General features: G+C 41.8%; 2 protein-coding genes across 2 annotated transcripts in view; both read right to left on the reverse strand.

The window, feature by feature from the left end:
* Positions 1 to 7,397, reverse strand: part of MYO1B (myosin IB) — a 127,048-nt gene extending 119,651 nt beyond the window's left edge. Inside the window, exon 1 of the mRNA XM_075285248.1 lies at positions 7,203 to 7,397. The gene's annotated coding sequence lies outside the window, so the exon portion shown is untranslated. The remainder of the gene's footprint in view (positions 1 to 7,202) is intronic.
* The window catches only part of PTCD1 (pentatricopeptide repeat domain 1), a 221,409-nt gene that overhangs the window by 133,281 nt on the left and 61,226 nt on the right, over positions 1 to 26,902 (reverse strand). The gene's annotated exons all lie outside the window — the stretch shown is intronic.

Raw genomic sequence — 26,902 nt, forward strand, 5'->3', positions numbered from 1 at the left:
AAAGGGATTCTATCATTAAAATGCAAATTTCTCTGGGTACCATGTCAGACTAGCCTTAAGAAAGGCTATTCTTCTCCTACCTTTAGATGTCTTCTCCGGGCCAGCGTTTGGTATAAATCCCGGTTTTCGTCGGTATGCAAATGAGTTCTCTCGCAGCACTGGGGGAGGGCCCCAGCACTAAAACAGCACTGAGGGCGTCCCCAATGCTGCGAAAGAAGTCTCCAGCGCCGCCTCCATCTTCTTCAGGAATGAGCCTTCTTCCGGCACTGGCTTCAAATTTCTAGGCCTTGGGCAGCCGACTGCGCATGCCTGGCAGCCACAAGAGAATAGCCGCTTATAATACTGTGTAAGCGGCCATTTTCTTGTGGCCAGCTGGCATGCGCAGTAGGCTTTGCCCTAGGCATGAAGCCTAGAAGTTTGAAGCCAGCGGCGGAAGAAGATGCGAAGAAAGGCCGTTCCGGAAGACGATGGAGGCGGTGCTGGAGAGTTCTCTCGTGGCATTGTGGGCGCCCCCCAGTGCTGTTTTATCGCTGGGTCCGCCCCCAGTGCTGCGAGAGAACTAATTTGCATACCGACGAAAACCGGGATTTATACTGAAAGGTGGCCCAGAGAAGACATCTAAAGGTAGGAGAAGAATAGCCTTTCTTAAGGCTATTCTGGCAAGGTACCCAGAAAAAATTGCATTTTAATGATAGAATCCCTTTAACTATGTATTTCCTGCTAGAGCACACTCCGGTCAGCTATGCTACACACTTCTATGGTCTAAAACACATAATAAAGCCGGCTGCACATGACCGTGCTGCCATGAATGAACGAATGTACGGACAGCACACGGGGTACACACGAATGTCATCAATTCATCATTCAATGAATAGAATCCATAGAAGCAGGGCCGCAAAAATCAGACAGGAATAGAACCTGCATTTCTGCAACATGGAGCCTTAGCCTAAATCAAAATTCAGAAGCAATTAGTTCACGCCCATCTAAGTTTGCCCTTTATAACTATTAGTAAATCTGGCCCATTGTGTTCATACTCATCTTATTCTTGAGACTGTAATATCACATAATAGGAATAAAGTGGAACATTTCAACATACAACCACATTGTCAGCCTTTAGGGAGTTAACCTTTCAATACTGCTGGATCCAAACTCTATAAGACTAGTGGATGGTGAAGTGAAGGAATTACTGACCAGACAGTTGTGCATATACAGCCTCCTGACCTTTGAACTCATTTGATGCCATGCAGCTGTTATCCACACTTTACAATGGAGCACATGTCAAGAATGCTTGTAACTCTAGGGGTGGCCATATACTAAGTGTTTGTTTGACAAAGGCTATTTCAGTGATCCACAGTATTTTTATTATCTGTGCATCCCAAGCCATACTGTAAATGCAGGAGGAAATCCATTCCAGTCCTAAAAATGCAGACATTTTGCTCTAAGTGCAATACATAACTCATCATCTGAAAAGAGACATTCCTGGAAAGTACAAATATATCCAGAGATCTACCAGACTGTGGGAACAGAATTCTTTTCCTATATTGAATGTCTTTACACCCCCAACCGTGTGCAATAAATGTATTACAGTGAATTCCAGATCCATTTCAATCCAATATCTATTGGTTTATAGCAAGATCTGCCAGGAAAATGGTTTGCAATAGTAGAATATTTGAAATATTCTACTTATCGTTAAAACTGCCACAGATGTGCAGATAAAGAGACCATTATACTGCATGTACATGGTAACACAGTAACAGATGTAAATCTGGTCCACATTTTTATTGAGCCAACCTTGAGATCATACCAGGCCCATAGATTCTTACAATGGCAATGAAGTGGTGAAGCCAGATAGCATTCAGAATTACATTATCATATTATTGTTAAATTATCATATTATGTTTATGTTTGTATCCTCCCCTGGGTCTCCAATTATTATACTCTAGGGCTAGGGTCTGAAAAGACCCCAGAGTATAATAATTGTACATGGGTGTTCCATGGGCATAATACTGTGTGTAAGGGCCACTATGGGGTGTAATACTGTGTGTAGGGACCACTATGGGGCGTAATATTGTTTGTAGGGGCCACTATTTGGCATAATACTGTGTGCAGGGGCCACTATTTGGCATAATACTGTGTGCAGGGGCCACTATGGGGCATAATACTGTGTGCAGGGGGAATTAATTATACCAGATTTCACCCTAAATTTTTTCCCAATTTAAAGCGCTGTGTAAAGGTAATGTAGTATGCTAGACTTTATAATTCACAATATATTAACAAAGTGAATTGTGTCATCGGGTGACTAGAGTGTGTATCACACTTAACCACAAGTGTGAAGTCACCAGAAGCTTTTCAATAGTCATCAGTTTATAAGATGAATTTATACTTTATAGCTTCCTGTTTAGAAAGATGATAATTCTTTTATGAATACATCTAAGTAAAAAAAAAAATATAATATGTCACCACCTGGCATGTCATTTTTAACTCCGTGTCTGCCTGTAAAGTACCATTTATGAAGTTAATAGTTTATTAACTGCAGAACACACATTGCACTGTAACCCAGGAGTCCCTGATATTCATGAACTGAAGGCTCCATATGCTGCAAATTGACAGCTTTCTCCCTATTGTTGTGCATGGGGGAAAGCTGTCAATTGGCAGTGTGAGAACAGAGAGAGTGCACAACTCATGAAAACCAAGGACACTGGACTCACAACACAAGGCAAACATTGCAACTAAAACTGTAACCTTTACAAAAAGTACTTTATAGGCACATATACCAGACAAGGAGGGAAATTATCATTATAGTTACTAGACTTTGACATATTGTGATTATTTATCACTACTTGAGACTAAAATTGTCACAAGTGGTGATTTTGCACTAGCCTTGTAACTTAACCGAAAGCAAGCATCATGGCCAGACCATCGCCCACCCCACAATTATAATTTATGGCACAAAAATAGAATTAAGAACACTTTCCACTGGTGCAGCAGACTTTAAGATTGGAATAAAATATGACCGTCTTGATGAATCCCCCTCCCCCCATGTTGTAACATGCCTATCAATGACCCCATCATAAAAGTGGCAACGGATTACTTTTCTAATCTCTTATAATCTCTAGTTCCAAGCCTTACTAGATTCATTATTAAGCAATCTCAAGAAACTTGATTCAGTATCTTAAAAGTGCACAGATATATGAATTATTGTAGTTTATAGTAGCCAGTCATGCACATCAAGACAAATTGCCAGCAGCACATTCCTTGGCACTATTTTGTCTGCTCATATGAAAAGTGTCACCCAGAAGAGAAGAAAGGCATTTATCAATTCTCTAAGACTTGCGGTCTGTGAATAATAATAATAATAATTATTATTTTATTTTTTTTTATTATTATGTGAAAGATGTCTGTCTGTCCAATTATTACATCCAGAGTGATATAAAATCAAGGTTCCTTAAAGGGATTGTGTCTGCAGGAAAACCAAACTAATGACAGTACCTTGTAGGGCGGCTTCTGTCCAAAGATGTCTCTCTTATTTTGCATTGCAGCTCTGTTTCCATGAAAATCTATTTTATTATTATGCAAACCATCTGAAAAGATCTCAAGGCCCTACATAGCAAATCACAGGGAAAAAAAAGTGGCGGAAATGCAATGCATTTTTTTCTGCAGAGTATTCCATTCCGATTTTTGCCAAGTTTTCCCCTATGGACTTTCTGCCCCCATTATACCTATATGAAAAACACCAGCTTGCAACCAAAATACTGCTTGTTTGCAACGTGGGACTTCAGCCTTAGGGACTTTTCTTCTAATATTGGGGCTTGACTGCTCTAGATAATCGCTGCTAACAGCTGCCCATCTCCACTCCCCATTCTTTGAGTGACATCTTCTAATGTATCACACTAGGTCTGCAGTTAGAGGGGGTCATCTATAGTGGAGAGAGAAGCCGAAGCAGGAAAAGAAGAGCCCCAAAAGCCCTTTTCAGCTACTTTGCATAAGAATATGATGCTGATTTTCATGAAAACAGATCTGCAATGTAGAATAAGAAATGCATTTTTGGAAAGTGCAGAAGTCGCTCTACAAGGTACTGCCATTAGATTGATACTAGATATTCCCACTGACAGACTCTCTTCAAAATATCTTTCCCTACAGCTTTTTTTGTCCTCAAAATACTCCCCTTGGGACTAAGCTCTTGGTATTACCCTCTTATAGCCAGAGAGGAAGATAAAATAAGATAATCCTTAAGTAGTTCCACCAGGGGAGATTTCAGTGTGTTACAGCAGCAGCATGATAATAAGGATACAGGATAATAACAGTAATATATTACAGAAGGAGACACACATAAGCTCAGAAATCAGATAGAAGAAAAGTACTAGGAGTCATAGCAGATAAAGAAAAAAGAAAAGAAAACTTCAGGATCATTTAGTTCTCTGTGCGGAGTGATCTTCGCTTAGCCTGATGTAGATTATGTACATGGGGTGGGATTTATTCTCTAGGAACCCCAATGTACTAGGAGATTAATTTGCAATTGGCTTTAGAGATTACCTACAGTTACTGTGCAGTTTTGGGTAAGACTACACAATATTTTTGTAGCACAACTGATTGATTTTAAAGGGGTTATCCAGCTACCAAAAATTAACAGTAAATGCATCCACTGTGGTGCTAAGCACTGTTCTATTCTGCACCCTTTTCCTGGCTTTATTTTACTTGAGACTCCTTGTATCACTGTTATTTATATGCAGTGAATTTGTGACAAACTACATTTCCCATGATGCTTCTCCCTGATCTAAATCTCTGTGTACCCCTCCCATGAAATCACACATAATAAATCACTCCCACCATTATGCTGTGAAGGTTTAAAAGCTCACTCCTCTCTGTGAGCAGCAAACTTAGAGAGTGAGAGCAGAGAGCAGGGAGATGCATCATGGGAAATGTAGTTCAAAGTGACAGCTGCAGTCCACAAGCCTACATACAACTCAATGCATTCATCTGGACTGTAATTGTATCTCAATAGTTAAAGTCAATTAGTAGTCCTACAAAGAGTCACAGTATAGTCCTGGCCTTATGCCAGTTTTTGGTTCAAAGTGTGCCAGAAAAGTTACAAGTCGTGGCTTGAGACAATTTTGCATTAAAAATTGTGACTTTACTTGGCACACAACAGTTTTTAAAAGTGCCAAGAAAAGCAGGTATGGATATAGAGGAGAGGGCTCAAAGTTTAGGACCGATTTATTAATAGGAAAGCCAGGAAATGGTGCAAATTTTGGAGCAAATCTATATCTGCTCATGCCAGTTGTAAAATCTATTTTCTGACTAATGCTCATAACTCGGTTATCTGATAGAGCTGGCTGAAAGTGGCCTCAAACTGATTTTTCAGTGTTTTTACGACATTTTATAGGAGAAATTTAAAAAAAAAAAGTAAATGCACCACCTGAATATACTGTACTGTACTATTTGATCCACATATGTTTAGTAAGGAATAAGAAAGAAAGGGAAAGGGAGGGGGGGCAATGTCAGATGTTTCCAAAAACATTCCCCTCCAGCAAACGGTCTGCTGTGTCCCCTCCTCTGCCAGAGGTACATAATACAATGAATGCCAAGCCCTTCTGGCAGTGTCCTCCCCTCATCCAACTGTACTTGGAGCTGTAAAATGAACATTGCATTCGGCTTTGTGTAGTCAGAGCTACATAATCTTTAGCATTGTATTGTAGGCATAGAAAGTGTTCTGTAACTGCACATAACAGAAGGCAGATAGCTGCACCTAGTTTTATTTCAAGGATAATCCATTTTACATGCTCAAGAGCTTCAACTTCTTTGCGCAGGAAGAGGTTAAAAAAAGCCTTCACCAGGTAGAGATTACATAGAATACGTGTGTACCCCCACACTCCTCAAGAAGGCCAATTATAAACATGCTATTACTTAAGACAAGGAGGGTCTTCTCACTGCAAGGGATTGGTGATTCACAGGCTGCAATTTAAGGCTTAGCTCAGTGTGGCTTTTCCAGACATTCCTTGAAATTCAGAATTAGGATTTTTGTAATGGAATCAGTTTGCCATATGGGGCAGTATGTGCATGTAACCGACATTTTTTTGGCCAGGACATTCATTTCAAGACTTGGCGTTCCTGAAACTACACAGAGAGGAAATGACCCCATGGAGGTGTGAAGGTATAAGGTGTCCCATAGAGCAGTCCTGCCAGACACACTGTGGAATACTTGGAGATGCTGCTTCAATGCTGAATTCAAGTAACCAGTTGTGTTTATTGTTTATAGGATCACTAATATGGATAAAAGTACACAATACATCACGTACCAAGGATTGTCCTAGATAGGAGGGGGAAGTTTAGTGTCCAACACCCCATCAGAGGTCCAGATTGTGTGCCCAAGCCTAAGGCTTCAGATCATAAGAATACAATCACCATCTACACCACAAGCAATGTCGTGGCACTGCCCCAAAGCTGTAATGTCTATTCCTATATCTGTTCCTATGTCTGTTATTATGTCTATTCCTATTAGTACTTCTAGAAACTGGCATGTGTACATAGCATTGTGACAAATCCTTTACAGAAGTCTACAGTAGTATGGAATACATTGTATGATATTGCAATGTAAAGGGCGTCATCGTTCCTCGAATGAGATCCTGGGTCACTCACATGGTGACGGCTATCATAAACCTAGTACCAAAGTGGATTAGACAGATGTGGATACGTTTGGATGGGACTCAGGGCAACAGCTAAAATGTAGGCAGAATATCACACCCCAATGTTTTTGTACTGTACCGTCTCTGAATAATTGGCTGTCTAAACTGAATCCAGCAGTCTAGTGTGTGTGTGTGTGGGGGGGGGTCGGTCAATTGTTCTGGACAGAGGAAGTGGCATACCCTGGATCTCACCCTTCATCCCAGTCTGGTCTCAACACTCCAAACAAAAAGTGGGGACTTAAAACAATTGAGAAACCATCTAACTTGTCAACTACAACACAAAGTGACCATTCCAGGGTGTGAAGGGTTAACCCCCAGCCGAGAGCTGCTCTGCGACCCCCTATTGTCCAGCCTGTGCCCAGCAGATGGATTTAAATGTCCCTTCCAGCCCCAAACACGTGGACTGCACAATAGAAGCAGCCAGTGGCTGCACATCAGACAGCTCTATGCACAGTCCAGACAGAAGTTATACAAGTTACCAACACCAGGAAGCCAATGGCCATTCATTATATGTGATACCTTATAGTGAGGTGTCCGAGTCTTCTAGTCTAACCAATTGCTTCAATTCCCTGCGACTATAATCCACAAGGAGAGATTGTGTCCAGCCAATCCAGCCAGGCTGGGAGCAGAGATAACAGTAACTAGCCCGCAGCTCCTCTGCCCAGGGAGCGTGTGAATGAATGGGAGAATCCGGGCTTCCTCTCACTGTGCTACTATCCTGCTGTCTGGGAGAGAGGCCAGTATTGGGAGAGGTGCTAGATCTATCCCAGCCTCTATAACCACCTAGAAGGCTACAACACTCCGCCCCTGTCCCAAGCTGCTGTGAGTACAGCGCCATCAGGTGGACAACCTTAACATTTCCATCAATGTGAGCACAGCTGTATAATACAATCTGCAGGTAAAGACACTTTGAGGGTAAAGTCCCATAGGACATCCCGCAGCAAAAAATACGCTGCAGGAAAAACCACGGTGGCAACGCATCACGGTTCTTCCCACAGCGCTTTAGACAGAAACTTTGCAGAGATTTTCTCTGCGGACTTTTTGTTACATTTATACCTATGGGGAAACCAGCGGTGTATTTGTAGGTATAATTGACATGCTGCGATTTCCAAAATCGTGTCGGAAGCCAAAACTAGAAGTGGAACCTTCGCAAAGAGAGGGCACAGTACGACTACTCTTATCCTGCACGTATGGGCACAGCATAGAATGACTACTTCTATATTGCACACCTAAACACAGCATAGGATTAATGCTCTTATTCTGTATGCACACTGCACAGTACAACTACTGTAATCCTGAATAAATGGGCACTGCACAGTATTACTACTCTATTCTTACAGATACAGTCATTGCACAGTATTAACCCCTTCCAGCTGGTGCCACTTTTTGACTTTCCATTTTTGTTTTTTACTCCCCTCCTTCCAAACCCCATAATTTTTGTATTTTTTTGTTCACAGAGCCATATGAGGGCTTATTTTTCTGCACCATGTAATGGGAAGCTGGAAAAAAATTCAGAATGGGGTAGAATTGGAGAAAAAGTAAATTTGTGTGAATTTCTTTCAGGCTTCATTTTTACAGCGTGCACTCTGCAGCCAATATAACATGTCACCTGTATTCTTTGTTTCGGTATGATCCCAGGGGTAAAAAATGTACACTCACCGGCCACTTTATTAGGTACACCATGAAAGTAACGGGTTGGACCCCCTTTTGCCTTCAGAACTGCCTCAATTCTTCGTGGCATAGATTCAACAAGGTGCTGGAAGCATTCCTCAGAGATTTTGGTCCATATTGACATGATGGCATCACACAGTTGCCGCAGATTTGTCGGCTGCACATCCATGATGCGAATCTCCCGTTCCACCACATCCCAAAGATGCTCTATTGGATTGAGATCTGGTGACTGTGGAGGCCATTGGAGTACAGTGAACTCATTGTCATGTTCAAGAAACCAGTCTGAGATGATTCCAGCTTTATGACATGGCGCATTATCCTGCTGAAAGTAGCCATCAGATGTTGGGTACATTGTGGTCATAAAGGGATGGACATGGTCAGCAACAATACTCAGGTAGGCTTTGGCGTTGCAACAATGCTCAATTGGTACCAAGGGGCCCAAAGAGTGCCAAGAAAATATTCCCCACACCATGACACCACCACCACCAGCCTGAACCGTTGATACAAGGCAGGATGGATCCATGCTTTCATGTTGTTGACGCCAAATTCTGACCCTACCATCCGAATGTCGCAGCAGAAATCGCAGCACTTTGAACAGAAAGTTCACGGAGGTTTCCTCCACTGACTTTCTGTTATCATTATATCTACGGGACAGCTGCTGGCGTTTCCGTAGATATAATTAACATGCTGCGATTTCCAAAATCGCACCAGTTTTAGAAATAGCAGCATGTTCACGCTGAGGATTTTAATGCATAGTGGGAATGGAATTCGCATGAATCGCATCCACTTTGCTGTTACTGTATAACGCTGCGCGAATCACGGTGTTTACGGCCCACGGGGGCCCCGGCCTTAAACTTTCAGGTTGTTTTTTTTTTTTATTACTATTTTATTAGCCATGCTAGGGTACTTGACCCTGCAATTGTAGGATTGCAAGTCTCATAGACTGCAGTACAACTGTATTGTAGTCTATGGGACTTTCGGTCTATTACTATGTAGTAATATTCCTGTTGCAGTCCTGGAAGCCTTCAGAAGGCTTCCACCTGCCATGGGAACATACAATATATATTATATATATTATATATATAATATATAATATACAGGATGTGTGCATCTTCTACTCCATAGTGAAGGTTGCGGAAGCAGAATACAAGCTACACATATCCTGTATGTCAGAAGAGATCTAGGGAGCTGTCCTGGACTGGCTTAGCACCGAGTGGTGGTTTGGGGAGGCCACTGGAGCAACGCTGCTCCAGCAGCCTCCCCTCACGCTCAGGCAGAGAGCAGGTCATCTCCGTGCCTGCTCTCTACCTGCAAACGGTGCTAAGCCCCGCCCCGGGAGGGGGGGGGAGGCTTTCTGTAGTTCACCTCGGGCGGCGAAAGGGGTATGTTCACCCCTGATGATGAGATGAACACTTGTATGGGGTTGTACAAGAAGGAGGACTTTGACTATATTTGGTTGGGATTTTCTCCTTGCCCCTAATAAAATAGCAATAAATAAAATTAATAACATTTAATTATAAAATAAATAAAACAAGCCCTAGGACATGAAGAGCACAGTAGTACATAGTAGTACTCTACTCATTGGCGTTTCCTAGTTGAGTCTTAATCAAATCCTAGGCTGGTATGAAATGTACAAAAATTATTAACTAGATGCAGCATCTTGAGGCCGAGGGCCCCATGTGGCATAAATGCCACTGTTTGTCTGCCACGGAAAAGTCACTGAAAAAAACACGGCGTTTTACAGTCACTGTGTAGTGGATGGGATTCTAGCAAATCCCATCCCACACTTTCACACTGTGGTAAAATACCCCCACAGACACATTATGATTTCCAAAAACTTTGCAGTTTTGGAAATCGCAGCATATCAATTATATCTACAGAAAACACTGGTGATTTCCCTATAGATATAATTGAAGCAGAAAATCCACAGAAGAAACCTCTGCAAACTTTCTGTAAAAAGAACAGCGGGAAAAACTGTGATGCGTTGCTGCCACTTTCTTACTGCAGGACACTACATGGGGCTTTATCCTGATTCTGACTCAGAAGGTCTCATGTTCCAGAATTGAAACTGAAACTAGTTCTAGTGACTATTTTGGGCTGAGGCATCCTCACTCCATCCCACCATGATACCCTCCACACTTTTATCAAAAGTTGTAAGGGATTCAGAAAATGGTCAAAGTGTAAGAAAGTGCACCAGTGTAATAAATTTTCGCCACTGTTTGAGATCACTTTTATAACCACCATAATAAAACACACCTACGCATTGTGTCACAGGCTGTGAAATCCTTCATATTCCTATGTACAATCATAAGGAAGTATATAGCACTAATTATATATGTATTACAGTGCGGCCATTTACATCACATTGTTAGAATCAGTTTTGTGGATTGATTTAAATGATGCAAAAAAGAGGTATTAAAAAAGGATGAAAGCAAACCAAAATGGATGGTCATTTGTTAAGTTAAAGGGATTCTATCATTAGAATCCCATTTTTCAGTACTACCATGTCGGAATAGCCTTAAGAAAGGCTATTCTTCCCCTACCTTTAGAATTCTTCTCCGTGTCACCATTCCAGTGATATTCCCATATGCAAATGAGTTTCCAGACAGCACAGGGGCGTTCCCCTTGCGCTCAAACAGCACAGAAGGTGTCCCCTGTGCTGCCTGAAGACTCTCCAGCGACGCCCTTCTTCTTCTACAGTGGCGCATATCCTCCTGCGTCTTTTTCTGACAAGACTGCTTTCACTCATGTAGCGGCCACGCTACATGAGCATACTGCGCGTATGCAGTACGCTCATGGAGTTCAACGCATGCTCAGTAGGTCTGTACTGGCATCAGTAGATGAAAACACAGGAGGATGCGTGCGGCTGTAGAAGAAGGGCATCGATGGAGAGTCTTCAGGCAGCATAGGGGACACCATCTGTGCTGTTTGAGCACAGGGGGACCGTCCCTGTGCTGTCTGGAGACTCACCTGCATACGGAGAAAACCGGGAATCTCGCCAAAACGGTGGCGTGGAGAAGAATTCTAAAGGTAGAAGAATAGCCTTTCTTAAAGGGGACCTTTCGTGGATTTGGGCACAGGCAGTCCTATATACTGCTGGAAAGCCAACAGTGCACTGAATTCAGCACACTGTCAGTTTCCCGATCTGTGCCCCGGGTAAAGAGCGCTGCTGTGGAGAAGGACGTTCCTGACAGACTGTTAGAAACGCCCTTCTGACTGTAAAGAGCTATGGTACCGGGACTGATAGCTCTTTACCCGGGGCACAGATCGGGAAAGCCAACAGTACGCTGAATTCAGTGCACTGTCAGCTTTCCAGCAGTATATAGAACTACCTGTGCCCAAATCCATGAAAGGTCCTCTTTAAGGCTATTCCTACATTGTAGTACTGATAGAATCCCTTTAACTTAACAATTGACCATCCATTTTGGTTTGCTTTCATCCATTTTTAATACCTCTTTTTTTTAAATTTTTTTTGCATCATTTAAAAGAATGCACAAAACCGATCCCTTTAAACAGGAACTGAATTGCTATTTATTTTCTTATCTGTGATATTACACTTTTATGTCTAACAAAAAAAGGAATAAAGGCAGATGTTTTTTGGGTTTTTTCATTGAAGCTACGCAAATAATTGTCCATCTGCTTGTATTTGTTTTCATCTGTTTTTAAAAATCCATATTTTCCATCTGGTCTGCTAAACAGATGCTAAAAAAAAAATATGTGAATTACCCCTTAAAGATCAATGCAGTGCTTATGTAACTTATAACCAATGTAATATTTCTTGAAGTGGCTCTGTGGGTTCTGCATACACATTACATCCACACATAAACATACACACATATCCTGCCCTGTACACACAATATACAATCATATACACACATGTACTTTGCACAAAACATGCAAACATATACACACACATACTGTCCTCTAGACACAATACACAATCATATACACACATGTACTTTGCACACAGTATGCAAGCACATACACACAATCTACTTTGCACACACTACACAAACATATACACACATGTACCTTGCACATAATATGGAAACATATACATATCTGGAAATATATACATACATATACATAAACACATACTGTACACATAATAACCACTGGTGTATACACATGTTATGTACACAGAAAACACAAGGACATCACACAACTACTGTACACAGAATACACAAACTTAAACACACATATAATATGCACACAATAACCACACATATACACATATGTACTGTACATAGAATAACCACACATATGCATACACATTCTGTACACACTATATATAAAGTACTTACACACAGATAAACTTACTGCAGGTCTCAGTAAGGGGGCGTTCACACTACCGTCGGTGTCCGACAGCTAGTGTCCGCTGCTAATGGCCGTTCAAAATCTTGTGCGGACATTAGCAGCGGACACTAGCTGTGTCCGTGACATTTTGCATTGATTTAAATGGAGATCGTGTGCGTTCTTTTACAGTCTGTGGGTGTCCTTAAGTGTCCGTTCCCAAAGATGTCAGATTTTACTGTCCGCTTGAAAAGTCGGACATCTTTGGGAACGGACAGTTAAGGACACCCACGGACGATAAAAGAACGCATCCAATGTCCGTTTAAATCAATGCAAAATGTCATGGACACAGCTAGTATCCGATGCTAATGTCTGCACAAGATTTTGAACGGACACTAGCAGCGGACACTGGAGTTCAGCTTTGTTTAATTAAACTGATTGGACTTGATTAGGAAAGGCAGACACCTGTCTATATAAGACCTCACAGCTCACAGTGCATGTCAGAGCAAATGAGAATCATGAGGTCAAAGGAACTGCCCTGGAGCTGGCTTCTTAAGGGACATCCCCAAAGTGTGGACTGGAGGGAGGTGGAATGACAGGTCCCACTACCAACCTACCTGTCATTCCTAAAAATCCACCCCAATACTGAGCATTTACCAAAATGCTCAGCAGACGAAAGTTGTCTGCTGAGAACAAACATTCCTTCTGGAGTTTTCTCATCTCACCCACCTGAGTAGTCTGCGTGAGATGTACACCCCCTCTATTACCTGACCAGCCATCGGCTTACAATAGATATATATATATTTACCAATTTCTGTGTTACTAGAATGATGATATACAGAAGTGATTATTACAATATTACAGCCAAAAGTATTGAGTTTGAGCAAAGGTTATTGAGTAAGTGAGAACTAGGAGTCTAAAGATGGCTGCTGAAGGTGTAGTGAGCGGGCTAGCTAGGTAAACAGGGAGGGGGTATGTGTGATTGAGGGGAGGGAGTGAGAGATGGTGGAGATGTGAGTCAGCTCATGAAATGGATCATGGAAGCTGTAAGATAAAAGAGCAGGAAGCTACCCATGTAAACAAATGCAGAAGATCCCAGGAGCTCACAGAAAAATCCAGATATCACTCAAAACACTGCTAAAGGTATTTGGGTGCACTTATTAACCTATTAATAGCACTAAGACTTTTTTTTTTTTTTTAAAGATTTTATTTTTTTTGCCTGAAAAACCCCTTTAAGTCATTTTAAACTTTTACTTCTGAAATTTGGAAGTTTGTATTATACAGAATACAGTAGCAGGGTGCCAGTATAGCTGTATAAAGGTGACAACTGCTTTTCGGACAGTTTTGGAAGAAAAGTTCATTTCATGTTCTTATAGTTTGTATTGAAATGCAGTAAAGCACATGTGGAACAGAGCACAAGCAAGTTCTAATTGTAAAATAATATCAAAGAGTGGAAAATTGGCAAAGCTAAATGTTTAAAATAATTATAACGGCGCAATATTAATCTTTCCCATCTCGTGTGATATACATAAAGTTTACATAGTGTGACCAATCTGTTTGGCTGCAGCACAGTATAAAGCTATTGCCTGAGGGCACAGTGGTAAAGGTGAGGGACGATTGGTTAATAAGAAATCACATTACAACATGTACTGAACATCTGGTATGTTGTAAACCCTATATTATTTTAGTTGCACGAGTTATAGTAACACAAGGCAATCTGAAATGTATTTCAAGAATTTTATCACAACATCTGGTGCAGAATAGTTCATTTTTTTTGTTCCATGCATAACATCAGGTCATGCCACAACATTAGTTGGAAAAACAATGAATGGCAAAAATCCATGGTACATGTTATATTATACTGCAAAATCTGTAATGGGGCTACCATGGAGCCTACCTTATGCCATTTAGAATAGATGGTATACTTTATGTGGCAGTGGGACATCTCAGTGTCCAGACCCCACTGCTAATTCTATATCCCTATAACAAGGCTCCTGCTGAGATGCAGAGAGAAAAAAAGTGGATATCCTATGAAAGTTCAGTTACATACATTGACTTATTTGCATATTTGGCACACTTCTTTTATTTCAGTCTTTATCATTGTGTGTGATGGCAACCCAAATGCCTGCTGATGGCTACAGTTTGGGGAAAGAAGAATTGAACATGTTGAATCGTGAATGGTCCATTTTTCCTGGGAGATAAGTAGCACCATAGGCGCCTTATTGAATTCTTCCTATTACAATACACATACGTACTGGCAATCCAAGAGTGCAGTGTAATAGATGTACTACTGCCCTAACCATAGGTGACCTGACTACCAACAGGCTCCATGATAAGGACGAGCTACTACTCTGAAATGCCTCAGCTTTTTACAGAGATCATTGACCAAATTATAGGTTCTTGCTAGGTCTGAAAGATTATGACCTAAATCAAAATTATTTTTAATATTACCTTGATTATATTTAATAACTGATTACCTTAGGACACTCTTTTTACAATGCCATGCCCCTTTTTTTATATGCCACGCCCCTTTTTTTATATGCCACAGATTGTGGTGCAGGGGATTTAACGATCAGAATCCCTTAGATTCTGTGGTCAACAACCTGAGACAATGCCATATTCATAATGTAATAGTACAACATGCAGCACTAACATGCTACTTGCCATGACTTATTATTACATCAGGGTGCAAGAAGGGGCACATTTTTATCTAAACACATGCTTGCATAGGCTTTAGAAAGTCTATTCCACACTTACCTTTAGTATGTAGATTGCCTCAGTGGTTTCTGAATAAGTCCGTTTTTATTCATATGCTAATGAGCCTCCAGCCAGCTCATGAAGTTCCCAGCAGCCTCCTCTCTCCTATTATCTCCTATGTGCGTGAAGCAAACAGGAAGCTGAGTCATCATCATCATCAGCAGTCTCCCATAGAAAACAATAGGAGAGGTGTGCACCTTCTATCGTGCACTAGTCTAATTTACATATGAATAAAAACGGACTTATTCAGAAACCACTAAAGCAATCTACATACAAAAGGTAGGTGTGAAATAGACTTTCTAAAGGCTATGCAAAGGTGTGATTAGTTAAAAATGACTTTTCCTAGTGATAGAGCCCCTTTAAGACTTGTATCCTACGAGAGGCATATAAGGCTCAGAATGGAAGATATAACAATTCGTCATCTACTAACACACATCTGCTTAGACATTTACTGTCTGCACTGGGTATTTGTTGTATATCAAGAGACACCTGGAAGTAAATGTGCTGTGACCTTCATCCATGCTGACTATGTTTTACTGTGTTGTGCTTACTTATAAATGCATACCTCCCAACCGTCCCGATTTCCGCGGGTCAGTCACGATTTGGGTGACATGTGCCGCGGTCCCGGTTGGAGGGAGGTATGTCCCGATTTCAACTCAGATCGGTGTCCAGAGGACGCCGATCTGAGTTGAACACATACGCGGCTGAAGCAAGGAGCTGACACAGATCAGCTCCTCGCTTCGCCGCTGCCCGCCTCTCTCCCTGACACATATGCGGCTGAAGCTGCTCGCTTCGCCGCTGCGTCTCTCTCTCGCTGACACATGCGGCTGAAGCGAGGAGCTGACCTGTGTCAGCTCCTCAATTCGCCTCTGCCGCCGGCTCCTGGCTTGTAGACGCGATGTACAAGACAGGAGCCGGCGGCAGCGGCGAAGAGAGGAGCTGACACAGGTCAGCTCCTCGCTTCAGCCGCATGTGTCAGCGAGGGAGAGACGCAGCGGCGAAGGGAGCATGCGAGCAGCTTCAGCCGCATGTGTCAGGGAGAGAGGCGGGCAGCGGGGAAGCGAGGAGCTGACCTGTGTCAGCTCCTTCCTTCAGCCGCATGTGTCAGCGAGAGAGGCAGGCAGACAGCGGCGAGGGAGCGGAGGAGAAGGTAAGTTTAATGTGGAGGTGGAACGTGAATCTGGGGGCAGATGAAGGAGAGGACGGCATGACACTGGGGGCAGAGATGTGGGGACATGAATCTGGGGGCAGAGATGGAGGGACATGAATCTGGGGGCAGAGATGGAGTGGACATGAAACTGGGGGCAGAGATGTGGGGACATGAATCTGGGGGCAGAGATGGAGGGACATGAATCTGGGGGCAGAGATGGAGTGGACATGAAACTGGGGGCAGAGATGTGGGGACATGAATCTAGGGGCAGAGATGTGGGGACATGAATCTGGGGGCAGAGATGGAGAGGACATGAATCTGGGGGCAGAGATGGAGGGACATGAATCTGGGGGCAGAGATGGAGGGACATGAATCTGGGGGCAGAGATGTGGGGACATGAATCTGGGGGCAGAGATGGGGACATGAATCTGGGGGCAGAGATGGGGGACATGAATCTGGGGGCAGAGATGGAGAGGACATGAATCTGGGGGCAGAGATGGAGAGGACATGAATCTGGGGGCAGAGATGGAGAGGACATGAATCTGGGGGCAGAGATGGAAGAGGGACATGAAACTGGGGGCAGAGATGGAAGAGGGACATGAAACTGGGGGCAGATGAAGGGTGTATATGAAACTGGGGGAGAGATAGAGGGGGGACATATAATTTACGGGTGACTGTAGGAGGATTATACTGTGTGCGGGCACATGAAAAATTAACGAGTGGGCGGAGTCAACACAAAAGTGGGCGGGGCTAAATTTGCAGCGGCGCGCTACGCACGCCGCACATTTCGGCCCTCTTTCAGTTCTTCAAAAGTTGGGAGGTATGTAAATGCCTTGTGTGAAGATAGAACATTGGTTGTACTAAGGACTCGGAGTTGTGCCTCAGGAATAGTTCTAGTTGGACATACCAGGATCTGAGCTTGCATTGGCTAATGGTTATGTTGGGTTAAGCTGGGGCAAAGATACACTTAATAGACAGTTACCTTTGTACTTTTCCAGAGAGTCTGCATGCAGAAACCCAAGCAACTTAGTTTGTTCCATGTGTCCCTAGGAAGAAGCCACAGTGACATAGACGTTTGAGGTCTAGTTAATGAATATAGCTGGTAGTATCACTGATACACAGATTTGCCCCAAACCTCTATAAAATTTGCACTTGAAGCAGGTAATCTGATGTGCCTGATAAGAGGACACAGGAGAGCAGGAATAAGGATGCTCATGCTACTAGATGCAGTGTTATGTCAGACATTTTCTTGAATTGGTGCAGTTTGAGTACAGCATGTAGTTTGCAAATGATGGCATTCAGCCAATGACCCTACAAGTTGTTGCAGACTGAAGGTGGTATTATGATGTGAAGTTAGGGTACTGTTACTTTGTGGGTGCATAAATGGAGTACAATTACTTTTTGGGGCCCCATATATGGCCTATTATAATATATGGATGGGCCAAGTCAACTAGGGCAATAGCTGATGACAGTGTCTTTGCATTCTGGCTTATAGTAGAAGGTCTGAAGTAGAGAGCCCCCCACCACAACTTTCCAGATACAGCATAAGGTAAGATGTCTTGACAAGACAACTTCTTTGAAAAATGATAAAAATCATAACGGCAGTAATTACTCCTCATAACATGCATTTTATATGGTATTTAGATTCACAGATGAGTGAAATAAGTGAAAGCCGAAAAATGACCATGTAGTTTAGTACAAAGCCACACACTACATTTTGCTGAGTAACAGTTTGGCCAGCATCTATTATGGGAAGGCAAAGTAACTGCACTCTAGGTCTCAGTGGAAATGGAGTCTCTTAGTTGGTGAGCCCCACAGCAGCTGCCATGTCTGCTACCCTGTTAGTTATAGCCATGGTAGCAGATATATACTGTACAGTTAGGTTGGGGGATTGGTGATTGAGCTGAACTTCCTGCAATGCTGAACTATTCCCAATTTACCAAATGTGACCGAACTTTGCATTAGACTTTTGTATGAGATTGGCAGAGCAATATATACAGAGCAGTTGATAGGTTTCACTGTGTTGTGCTTTGATGACCCAATGAGTGCGATAAGGGCTGCCTCCTTGCATGCACTGTGCCTTTAACAGTTATCTATTTGTTTGCTTGATATGCGTTATTTCACAGGAAGGTGGGTGGGTTGCTCAGGGTTGGTTCACACTACCGTTGTCAATGCCTGTTGCAGTCTTCTGTCATAGGATGACTGCAACTGACATTACTAAGTGGCATTGACACTAATGTAAACAACATGACGGGCTACATTCTGTTAAAATAAGTTATTTGTAGAGCCTGTTCAGCTTGAAACCATTAATCTATGCCTACAAGAGACTGTGAACCTTACACTGTATACCTGCCTGCGGACTGTAACCAGCAAATTTTGCACCTTTAATAGATTGTTTAGTGCCTTGTATTTTAATTACCTGTACCCATTATCGCAGTAAGTTAATCTAAAGTTTACTGCTATGTGTCTACCTCTTTTCTGGACCAACGTATAAGCAATGCTACCTCCAATGCTGCCCCTGCTACCTCTTGTGTCACCCCCTCTACCTCATAGACTGTAAGCTCTTGCGAGCAGGGCCCTCAGTCCCATTGTGTGAATTGACTATTTCTTTGTAATGTATCTTTTTTGTCTGTACTTGAACCCTAAAAATTGTACAGTGCTGCGGAATATGTTGGCACTATATAAATAACATTTATTATTACCTCTTTAGTGTCCCATATCTGAGTCCCATACAGAACTGTCCCCCTTACAAATAGCTACAGGAAATGCTTCTAAAAACTTGTTCATGCTCAAAGAAATCAAGCAAATCAGATTTTCCACTTCTACAAAACAAAAAACTTGAAAGTCTTCAGTAGTTGATACCTTTTTTTAATGGCTAACTCATAATGATGACCTATTATAACCTTTCAAAGCTCTCGGCTTCGAATCGAGAGCCAAGAGCTTCGAAACGTTATAATCTGTCATCATTATAAGATAAGATAAGATATTCCTTTAATAGTCCCACAATGGGGAAATTTCAGTGATACAGTTTCATAGATGGTACAGTAGTATATAACAAGAGAGAGACACATACAAGCTCATGACAGATAGAGAAATCCTAGGAATCATAGCAACTAAAAAAGAAAGAAACACAGACACACTGCAGGATCATTTAGTTCTCTGTGCAGATTGATGTTAATAATAATAATTATAATAATAATAATACAGCCAACTTGGTTGTAGGACACAAGGAGGGGGGTCACAGCATGTGGATATAACAAGCAGAAATTTTTGCAGAAGTGGGGGACATATCATGATAACATGTGGTAGTTCCTTTGGTAGGTGGTGAGATCTCCTGCTCACAGCTGATAGTTCGGTATCTTGCATCAGCACTATTGTCCTTTTAACCACAAAAAATGCCCCAAATGTCCTTCATCACAAGCCCTCCTCCTCCTCCTTACCACAGTGTTCTACTGCCCCAAGGAAGTCAGAGACCATCCAGGTATACATGGTGCTGCTCTCTTGCCAAGCTTCCATAACTCCTGGGGTAGGTGGGTGATGGTTCCCAGGCTGTAACAGTGTCCCACGTGTCCACAGTAATAGAAAGAAATACCAGTCAGCTGTAGCATCTTCACACATCATTATGAGTTAGCCATTAAAAAAAGGTATCAACTACTGTAGACTTTCAAGTTTTTTGTTTTTTAGATTTCCTACCCACTGGCTAACACGGTACAAAAACAAACATTTTCCTTACACTTCTACAAAGAAAGTGAAGAAAAAGTGCTGTCTTCCTTTAATCAAACCACGACCTTCACATATTATCTAACAATAATCCATTATCTTGTGTGTTTTAGCTTTTTGGTTTGAATACTAAAGTGAACACATGAGTCATAATAAAATGTGAATTTGCAAAATCTCAGTAAATGTAGAAAGCTCCTTTCATCACAAAACTTATTTCATTCATGGCTCTAGTTGAAAGCATATCCCGTCTCATTTATATCCTTCCTCTGGTACGGCTTTAAATAGATCATTTCATTCCTATTTCCTGTATTCTCCCTTTCTCTGCAGGGTTTAATGTCATAGAGGCCACAGATATAGTAAGGTCTAGAAAAAAAGAATCATGTGGGCACAAAATATTTTTGGACTCATTGTCTAGAAAAAGTTATTTTATAAAACAATAATTGAGGATTACTCTATAGGTAAGCTTGTATCCAATAAGCTCCCATCTCTATGTTCAGCACATTATGGGGGAGGTTTATGAAAGTGTCTAAAAACCCCCCCAAAAAAACGCTATGTATTTTTTTTTCCCTTTACAATTTAATCACAGACACAATGGCATTTTATAAATAGGAGTAGAAAGTCCGCAGAGGAAAACGCTGCGAAATAGCAATGAAAAGTGCAGCAGAAAAAAGCATCATGTGTTTCCATCACAGTATTTTCTAAAGCATTTTTTTTCTGCACTTGCTATGTGGGGCCTTAGCCTAAAGAGGGAGTCTCATATTAAACAGTTTTGGAATATCCACAGTATACGGCATATATGGCAGAAGGTAGGGTCCCAGACTTCCACCTCTGGGACTCTAGCCAACTCAGTCTCTTTCATAGACCTAAGTGGAACATGAACTAGCAGTCACCTTTTCCTTGAACTCTATAAATTTCAAATTTCGTAGCACAAATTTTTCAGCACAGTTTTTGTACTGAAAAAGCCCCCCTCGGCTTATAGTGGGGTCAGCAAAAAGAAAAAAAAAATTCCAAGTGGGGGAAAAAAAAAAACAGTCCTCAAGCTCAGGGAAGGGGCAGACAGACAATGAAAACACCCCCTCCCCTTCCACAGCACCCAGCATCTACTGCACCCAAAAAATCAGACCATTTTAATTTTTGAAATTTTCCAGTAGCTGCCGCATTTCCCCCCTAGGCGTATACTCGAGTCAATAAGTTTTCCCAGTTTTTTGGTGGTAAATTTAGGGGCCTCGGCTTATATTCGGGTCGGCTTATACTCGAGTATATACGGTAAATGGAAATAATAAACCTATCAGTTGTTTTTATTTAGTTGATAGTATAAGGTGTCATACCTTATACAGGTATATTAAATATATATGTTGTGATGCCACCTCACATCTTAAAACATTTCTGACATTTCAAGTGACTTTTCAAGATAAGCTGTTGTGTGCGGGGCTGAGGAGTTAACACTATTTCTGGCCATTATATGACTTATATTTTACATTTTTATCAGTTTTTCCTGAGCTGATGGGTGGAGACTAGCTACTGGATACTGCATATAGTAAGTAGATTAGAATCTACTCTATACCTGTCTTTGTCTCTCTCGCACACACTCAGAAAGAGTCTGAAGATCATGTAGGACACCTATGGAGAATTACTGACAAGTACTAATGGGAATAAAGCACTAATGGAAAGTTCCTATTACAGCCCACTTAGCTGCTTCAGTCTCTTCCTCTCCGTGTCTCTCCCCCAGCTTCTACTACATCTGCTCCTCTCCCTTCTCCATAGAGTTCTATAAATGTGTGATCTGATACCTGTGGAAGTTTAGCAAGTAGAAGTTATTCAGCTTAATAAAGTGAGGAAAAAAGCATCTAAGCTAAGATATACAAAGTATTGTTATATTTGCATATACTATTGATTTGGGCAAACTTTGCCATGACATTAATTATTCCAGCAGATATGTTTAACAAAGATAGTTTTATCATTGGTCTTCTGTATTCACACTGGCCAGTTATTTATGACTGCCAAGAAACAGACCTCAGTGCCTCTCCATATTCCTGAAATGAGCTTTCTCTAGGCATAATGGCTGACATCATTCTTGGTAGTGTTCATTGTAATTGTTAACACGATTTACCATGTGGAGTGAAGTACTTTATAATGTCAGATATTTATTTTAAGACTGCGAGAAGAAATTCTGCTGCTAAAGCATTAATGTGTAATGTAATAGACGGAGGGTAAAAGGGATTTTGGGCTACTATTTTATTTGCAGGTACACATGACCCAAGAATCATCTGGCCAAAGTGAATCATTGTTTTCTTGTTTGAATATGACACATGAATAGATTTAGTAACGCGTTTCTTGTCACACTTCTATGCTGTATTGTGTACTTGCCACTATTTTCATGTTGCAGCATGTTTTTTCAAGCAAGCAATTCTTAAGAGTATCTGGTGCCAGTATGTCAAATGAAGCGTAAACAAACAATAAGGAGGAAACATAATAAAGCGACCTATCTGAATTCCCTGTACCTACCATTGAAGAGCCCATTGCTCTCTCCATTATGTAGAGGATTAAAGGGGCTCTATCACCATATTTAAGGCCTATGAGCCACACATATGCCTGAATAGCCTTTAAAAAGGCTACTCAGCCACCGCTAATCGTATTGTAAAAGACCCCCCGTTTTAAACTAAGACCCTAAAAACTAATATTCAAATCATACTTACCGTGCACGGTGGGCGGTTTGTGCACTGCTGGACATCATCTTTCGGTCACACTCTCCTCTGGTGTCTTCTTCCAGCGACGTCCTCCTGGGCTCTTTCTTCCACACCTTCATCTTCTTTTCTTCTTGTGGGTTATGTTGAAATCCCGATCTTGAAATATTGGGAAAAATCTCAATGCCTAGGTGATCTAACGCTAGGTTCACACTAGTGTAGGGGTTTCTGTTCGGGGGGTCCATTTGGGGATGCTAGTGTCAACCAAGTCTAACCAACAATGCTAGTAGTGGTGTTTTCTGGAACGGTAAATTTTGGACAGTCCATAAGCATGTCACCAGAATCTTCAAAATCGAAACACAGTCCACACCATCTCTGAAGAATTATCTGATCTCGAAAAGACACTTTGACCCTAGCTGCATGGGTTCCTGGGGAGCCTCAGGAGTGGTTTCAACTGGAGATAGAGGACACCATGGAACGTACATTCCTATAAACATTGGTCAAGTCAAATAACTAGGGTCATAGCTTCATCCAGAGACATGAGTTGTGGATAATTGACCGACAACTTCTCTAACCCCTTCCCGTTGCAGTCAATTCTTGACAGTGTTGATTTTTCTCACCAAAGTGATTTTGAGATTGTTATATCATGACACATTGTACTTCATCTTAGTGGTGTATTTCAGTTGTTGTTTTGTGTATAATTATGGAAAAATAGGAAATTTGGTAGAAATTTAGAAAAATATGCAATTTAAAAGGTTTGTTAGGTGGTCTTGAGAGGATCGAAGGTTATGTGTGGTTAGGTAGTGGGAGGGAAGAGGTGGATTAAGCGAGCAGGAAAGTTTAAGATGGACTATATATACTTAGTTGCGGGGATATCGTCACTCCATAGGGAGAGACCACCATTTAGGTGTGTGGAGTTTTATTAAGCCATGAGCGCTCCACTGTGCAAAGGAACATGGGAAAAATATGCAAATCTGACTTCCATGATGTAATTAGGATGCCAGTGCCTCAAGTATGCACACCAATAGAGGGCGCTGACTGAGAATGTGCAAGTCTATCTTCCATGATGTAATTAGGAAGACAGAGTCTCAGTCAAGACATCCAATAGAGGGCGTTCCCTTTAACATCATGCCGACCTTCTCAGAGGCCTTTGTTTGCAATGATGTTGGGATTTTACCAGATACAGTCTTCTCAGCCAAGGACAGCTGTTTCGATGTATTTGTAGCTCATCAGCTTGGCGCAGAGAGGACTGATCTGGCAGAGGTGAGAGGCTTAGACAGGGTTGAGGGGATATCGTCACTCCATATGGAGAGACCACCATATAGGTGTGTGGAGTCTTATTAAGCCATGAGCGCTCCACTGCAAAGGAACATGGGAAGAATATGCAAATCTGACTTCCATGATGTAATTAGGATGCCAGTGCCTCAAGTATGCACACCAAGTTGCACAGTGGAGCCAGCTGAGAAAGCTGTATGTGTATCTATTTTACTACAGAAGATTCCCAAGCTCCTTGGACAATGACTTTTAGGTTTTATCCTGTTTTTATCCCATTATTTTATAGCTGTTTGTATTTTTTGTCCTTTATCATCACTTCTTGTGTATAATATCAAATGTATTAGGCTACAAGCAGTATGAGAGGTAATGCTTAATGATTAGAGATGAGCGAGTACGGTTCGGATCAGCCGATCCGAACAGCACGCTCCATAGAAATGAATGGATGCACCTGGTACTTCCGCTTTGACGGCGACCGGCCACTTAACCCCCCACGTGCCGACTATGTCCATTCATTTCTATGCGAGCGTGCTGTTCGGTTTGGCTGATCCGAACAGTACTCGCTCATCTCTATTAATGATATGATTCAGAGAAACAACTTAGAAAGTAGTGTTAAAGGAAAACTAGGGCAATTGTATAGAAATCAAATGTGATATTCATCCCTAAAATTTTAGAGCACAGAATTGTGGATGATGGGTGATGAGTAGAGATGAGCGAGTACTGTTTGGATCAGCTGATCCGAACAGCACGCTTGCATAGAAATGAATGGACGTAGCCGGCACGCGGGGGGTTAAGCGGCTGGCCGCCGTCAAAGCGGAAGTACCAGGTGCATCCATTCATTTCTATGGAGCGTGCTGTTCGGATCGGCTGATCCGAACAGTACTCGCTCATCTCTAGTGATGAGCAGCTGCTCTGGGGTAGTAAATTCTAAAAACAGGTACAGCATGAGTTTGGATTATGGAGGAGGTTATTCATAGGTCACTAGCAAAACAAAGAGCATGAAAATTTGAGCAGAGACAGATGAGGGAAAAGATGTAAAGAGGTGCAGCTATCGAAATCTTTGTGGACAAGAATTAGAATTTTCACTTGAATGCTAAGACTAGATGAATAAATCAGATTATGCAGAGATTTTCATGTAGAAAATGTATTGCTGGCACGCGCAATAGACCCAGCGCTGCTCAGCGCTCTGCCGCTGATAATCCTCCTCTACTGTGTAGGTGCATTGCCAGCTGTAGAGCAAGAAACAGTGCCCCAACTATTGTGCATGATAGCAGTCAGTAAAGAGGAAGGAGTTGTCCCCCAGGAGGAAGTCTGGAAGGAAGATAGGTAAGTATGATGGAAGGGTGGACTGAGTTAGTTGAGAAGGGCTAGTAGTGGGCAGGATAGCTAGAAAGAAAGGGAGGGTGTGTATGGGAGGGAGGTGTGGAGGAAGGGGGGAATGAGATGAGAGGGAGCTAGTGTGGAATCTACACAGGAAGCTACACCATGTAGACAAATGCAGAAAATGCCCAGAGCTCCCAGAGAAACACAGAAATCACTCAATACACTGCTAACGGTATTTGGGTGCCATTAAAGGGGCTCTATCACTGGGAAAAGTCATTTTTAACTAATCACATGCTTGCATAGGCTTTAGAAATGCTACTTCACACCTACCTTTAGTATGTAGATTGCCTCAGTGGTTTCTGAATAAGTCCGTTTTTATTCATATGCTAATGAGCCTCCAGCCAGCTCAGGAAGTTCCCAGCAGCCTCCTCTCTGCTATTATCTCCTATGTGTGTGAGGCTAACAGGAAGCTGAGTCATCATCATCATCAGTCTCCCATAGAAAACAACAGGGAGAGGTGTGCACGATGTATCATGCACCAGACTAATTAGCATATGAATAAAAACGGACTTATTCAGAAACCACTGAGGCAATCTACATACTAAAGGTAGGTGTGGAATAGACTTTATAAAGGCTATGCAAAGGTGTGATTAGTTAAAAATGACTTTTCCTAGTGATAGAGCCCCTTTAATAGCACTAACAGACCTTTTAAAAAAAAAATTGGCTGGAAAACCCCTTTAAGAGATTTGGCAAGCAGCCAAGTGAGTGGTAGATGCATCACTATAGAGGTTAGAAGGGAAGATACCTGTGACTGTTGCATTCAGAAGGGACGTTAGGGGTGACCCCATTAGTAGTGAAGCAGATTTGTTACAATAAATCATATAACATTTTCCTCTAGAATCTTCATCTTTAACACAAGAATTGGACTGGTCCTGTTTTGTAATGAGTAAAACAAATATATTTTTTCCCAATTGTTTGCAATGTCTGGAATTTCATACAATGACCATAACCACAACTATATTTGGGTTAGGCTAACAATCTATAATTGAGCCTGAAATAAACACCTTCTCTTCGTAAAAGCGACTTAATGATGGGTTAGGCTAAGGATGCTTTTAGCAAAGTTGAATTCTGCCAAAAAGTCTTAAACTTATGTAGGGTAAATGAGTACCAGAGCAGGTACTCTTACTAACCCACATCAATATCTGAATGGACTATTTTCATAGTATTTCATATACAGTACTAGCGTTGCTTTTGGCAGTCTCTTCACTGGTTCCTCATGGACTCCAGAATTCAATGTAAACTTCTTACCCAAACAGTTAGGTCCCCAAGTGATGCTGCATCTGTCTATG

The sequence above is a fragment of the Leptodactylus fuscus genome, chromosome 8 (assembly GCF_031893055.1).
Source record: "Leptodactylus fuscus isolate aLepFus1 chromosome 8, aLepFus1.hap2, whole genome shotgun sequence".
Classification (NCBI taxonomy): Eukaryota; Metazoa; Chordata; class Amphibia; order Anura; family Leptodactylidae; genus Leptodactylus; species Leptodactylus fuscus.